Here is a 5,180-nt window from a genome sequence, read left to right as displayed (position 1 = left end):
CACTAGGCCCCTGGCCCCTGTCAGGCTGTGTCCCTCTTGGGCACTGGGCCCCTGCCTGGCTCTGGGCTTTGTGCTATGCCTGCTCTTGGCTCAGTAGTCACTTGGGCCTTGAACCTGCCCCTGACAGGGCTCAAGGCAATCGCGTGCCCCTCGGGCACTAATGGGACCTCCGTATACTACCTCTAACAGTACCAACCCAAGCCACTGGTGTAACTGTAACATAATATAAGCCCCTGGCCTATAACATAAACAACAGCAGTGGAAGCAGCCCCCTGCCCCAGTGCAAACCTCCCTTCATCCCTTGCACTGGCATACCTCCCAGCCTGGGCTCCTTGTGAGCTCCTTGAGCCTCAGTGTTCCTGCAGGCAGCAAAGCAGGCAGCCTATCGTCCCTAGACAGGAGCGCCAAACCATGCAGCTGGCAGGGCTAGACTAGCCTGCTAACCCATGCCTCAGGCTTATATGCTCCCAGCAGGCTGCCTACAAGTGCCAGCTAACTGTCTTATTTGCCCTGTTGCACCAACAACCAACAGTTGCTGCCTTCTGCCCAGCTGAGCTGGGCTGTTTCTGCCTTAAAAGAACAGAGAGCCTCAGACTCTCTGTTACGAGGCTTCCATAAAAACACATGGGGACTTGGCAGGGAGAGGGAGACCAATGTGGCTGCAATGGGAGGAGATGGTTCTGACAGCAGCCATGAGCACCCAGTGCACATGCCCACCATTGACTGCAGCACAAGGCTGGCCTGAGGGTCCTGGGGGTGGGAAGAGAAGACAGGCAGGAGCTCTTGTAGCAAAGAATGGCCCTGGAGATGGGAATGGCACCCACATTAGTGTTTACTCCTGCTCCCAGAGGAGCAAGAGAGGTCTCCCAAGGAACTTCTCTTTCAGCAGATGACCCCTGCTGCCTTCGGGTCTCTCACAACTTACAACAAAGACCCTCTGCCTCCCTGACATGCCTCCCTGACATACTTAATCTTCCCTCCCTTTCCCCTGGTCCTGTGAAAGGAGGGACCTGTTCTGCAGCCTCCCCTACCCTGGGCATGCGCTAAAAGTTCCTGAAGGAGAAATGAATTGAACCCTATGCACCACCATCCCCTTCAGTAAAGTGGACTGAGTTTTACTCCCTATTCTTTGATTCCCCCTGGGCATGGCCTCGATCCAGCCACAGCCCATAACAGCAGCACTATAAAGACACTTAATATCAAATCACCGAAATCCTTCCTTCCCATTATGCTCACGACTAGTGATTTGGAGGGCCTTAGAGAATGCTAATCCTTGCCATCTCTGATTTTTGTACAGCCTCAACTGTACTGAAGACCACTCCCTCTATGAGAAATAGGCCCCTTGATGGCACCTTCAGCTGGGCTCCTGAAGAAACAAGGCACTGTTAAGGTCAAATACTGCAGTGACAAGCAACTAAGTGAGAGTCTGGCTGGAGAGACAGACAAGTAGGCAAATCAGGTTGCACTGAACTCATGTTTCCTACAGCAAACTAGACCTGTCTCATACAGAATATGCTGTTTGTACCAGTTCTCCTAGCTCAGGAAAAGGGTGAGTAGATTGCTCTTTATTACTGGATGGAAAGCAAGCACTGCACATGTATATGTATATTTTCATTTAACTCCCTTGCTTAAAAAATTAAGGAAAGAAGAGGGCAGAAGGAAACCATTCCCAACACACACACTGACCATATGCATAGTCACCAGCAGGCTGGAACTCCACCTTGTCTTGATGGTGTTTTGCTAGAGGAGGGGGCAGGACTTAACTCATCACCTCAGTGATTGATCAAGGGCTCTGCACTGAAACCATCAGAAGATCAGGCCTCACTTGAAGACAGGGCTTCACCTACTCCTGCAAACAGCAGAGCTCTTGTGTGGAGATTTGCTGATGTAATTCAAATGTGGGGAATCAGCTTGTCACAGGCCCTAGCTACAGACTCTGCCAGCAGGACTGTGACAGATAGACAAAAAGATAGTTATGATGAGGCGATTCAATGTTCCCATTCTAAATCCGGTTGTGTAATGATGGCTGGGTAAGCAGGGCACAGTTCCTAGGTGCTGCCTAAGGCAAAGTGGGACTTGTAATGGAGCTAGAGGAGTACTTCACCTTCCTGTCCACCAACCACCCCACCCCGCACCTTCCCTGCAGTAGCCCTGGCTCTGGCAGCAGGAAGTGCATAGAAATGATGGTGCTGTAGGAGTGTTTTTTGGGCACTTGACAAACATTTCGGTGCCAAAAAAGGGAGGTTATTTCTTCCCCAGCAAGTGAACCTCCAGCCATTGTCCCTGCACTGCTGCTGCACTGCCCTCCCCATTGCTAGAGGAAGAGCTACTTCAGGAAAGGTGCAGGGTACAAGGATAAACAGTACAACCCAGGGCAAAGTACTGGCCAGTTACACCTCTGGCTAAATCAGACATCATCGTTGGGAAGATCTTTAGTACAGAGACCTCACCCTTTGGTTGTAACACAGGTTTTCTGGAATGAAGTTTACAGCATACCTGTACATATACAAGAAAACCAGGCTTTATTGAAAAGCAAAGCACAAGCTGAGTGGCATAAATGTAGAGCGTACCTTCAGGCTGTCAGTGGCAGTAGCCTAAATGCAAAGAAGGGCTAAGGCAGACTGACAACACTGGGGAAGGAAAGTGTCTTAGAATGAACTACTGGGTTCAGAAGATTCTCCACGCTTGGTCAGTAATTGCTTCCATTGACTATTTCATTTCTCAATGAGGCTTACTGCCTGTGGGTGGTACGGCACATGAAATCTTTAAGCAATGCCAAGTCTAGCTGCCCATTGTTGGGTAAGCAATGCAGTGAAGTGTGTACCTTGATCGGAGGAAATTTCATGGGGTATGCTGTGAATATGGACAAGGTGTGCCTCTAATACACAGATGGTGGATGAGGCATCTGCCTTCTGGACCAGTACAGCGATCTCATATTTGGAGAAAGTGTTGATGGCTGTCAAGGCATAGCGATAACGATTTATAGCTGGCAGTGGCTCAATATAGTCAGCTTGCCATTTCTCAGCTGGTCTGTGCTCTCTGGGGATATGGCGTGGCCTCTCGTTCAAGGGCTTTCGAGCCAACTGACATCGCGGACACTGCGCTGCCGCTGTTGCAGTTTCACTCCGGGCTATGGGCAAGTCACATGCAACCACTTAGGCATAGGCCGAGTCCCTTCCTGCATGTTCTGATTGCTGGTGTATCTAGTCGGCAAAAGCGTTGGTCTGACAAGCCAACACTGGCCGGGTCCAAGCATCAGCATGGTTGTTCTATTTATGTTCAGGATTCCCAGTGTTGATGGGTTGGTGGGCGTCCACATGACTAACATGAATTTTTATTACCTTAGATTGTATGGCTAGTTGTTTCTACAGGTTCTGGCCTCATAAGTCTTTTCTTCTGATTTTTCAGTTTGAGGCCTTCCAGGCGCCGGACTATACTGCCAAACTATTTGCCACTGCCCAGGAATCAATATAGATTTAAACTGCCGGGCTTTGCCATTTGGTCTCATAATTTACTACTAGCATAAGAGCTCTCAACTCAGCCTATTGGGAGGAGGCCCTCATCCCGGTATTTTTGAGTTGGTGACCAGTTACAGGGTTAATGGCAGCCACAGTCCACATGCGAGTAGGACTCTCGTATTGCGCTGAGCCATCTGTAAACTAGGCAGCCTTCCTTTGGTCAGGTAGCAGATCGTTATAGTGAGGGGCCCATGAGGCAAGTGGGGGGGCAAGGTTGCAATGGGTAACAAATCTGGTCTACCTTCCACTGGTGCCTGCAGGGTACTTATTTCTTCATGAAGTTTGCTTACGCCATGGGGGCCGAACTTTACACGCTCTTGTATGTACTGTTTCCATTTGATAATGGAGGATTCTTGGGCTCTCCTTGATTTGTTGGAGATGGAGTCCTGCATGACCCACTGCATTATGGGAATTTCTGGTCTAATACGAATCTCATGTCCCTCAGTTATTCGTTCCATATCAACCAATGCCCAATAGCATGCTAGCAACTGCTGTTCAAAAAGGGTATAGTTAGCGGCTGCATCAGGTAATTTCTGAGTTTAAAAGCCTAATAGGTGCTTCTGATGTGTCCCTATGGGAGTCTGCCACAAGCTCCGTGATGCATGATCCTGATATACTGACACTTCTAATGTAATAGGGTTAGATGATGAATAAGGACCCAGGAGCAGGGTAGTCGGTACGGCTGCTTTTACATCATTGAAGGCCTGGTGTTGGTTTTTTCCCCATTCAAAGGCAGCAGCTTTATGTATTACTTTATACAAGGGCTGCATCAATATTTTAAGGTGAGGTATGTGGGTCCGCCAGAATTCAAAAAGGCCAATCAGTCTTCGTGCTTCTTTTTTAGTAGTAGGGTCGGGGAGGGAGAGTAGTTTATCCTTTATTTTCTGTGGAATATCTCTAGTAGGTCTTGACCACTGAACTCCCAGAAATTTTACATTTTGGGCTGGACTTTGAATGTTTTGTGGATTTATCTCCCACCTCCTCTCCCGCATATGTTTCATTTTATCTCCCACTCCCTCTCCCGCATATGCTTCACTACACATTCTAGAGTTTCTGCCACAGGATTCAGGGTGTTGCTTATTAGCATTATATCATCATTATAATGCTTGGCTAACACTCTTTCAGGCAAAGAAATCTCACTTAAGTCACGTCTGACCATGTTGTGACAATAAGCAGGGGAGTTTAAATACCCTTATGGAAGCACGGTGAAAGTGTATTGCTGTCCCTCTCAAATAAAGGCAAACTGGGCTTGATGATCTGCATGCAGAGGGATAGAGAAAAAGGCATTAGCCAAGTCAATCACAGCATACTATTCACTGGAGGCGGCACTAATATCTTCTAGCATAGAAACCATATCTGGTACCGCAGCTGAAATCGGGTCTACTACTTTGTTAAATTCTCAATAATCTACCGTCAATCTCTACGACCCATCAGGTTTGCGAACTGGCCAGACGGGAGAATTGAACGGCGAGTTAATGGGCACTAGCACACCCGCCTCCTGCAAGTCTTTGATCATCTTGGTAATGTCTTCCTTCCCACCCGGGATTCGATATTGCTTAAGGTTAACAATCTGGTGGGGAATCGGTAGTTCCAGGGGTTCCCACTTAGCACGACTCACTAATAAGTGTCTGATATTGTTTGGGGTGCCTACCTGGATATTTT

Source organism: Alligator sinensis, unplaced genomic scaffold, assembly GCF_000455745.1.
Source record: "Alligator sinensis unplaced genomic scaffold, ASM45574v1 scaffold1129_1, whole genome shotgun sequence".
In the NCBI taxonomy this organism is placed as follows: Eukaryota; Metazoa; Chordata; order Crocodylia; family Alligatoridae; genus Alligator; species Alligator sinensis.
The sequence above is the reverse complement of the archived record's forward strand: the minus strand, read 5'-3'. Positions refer to the sequence as shown.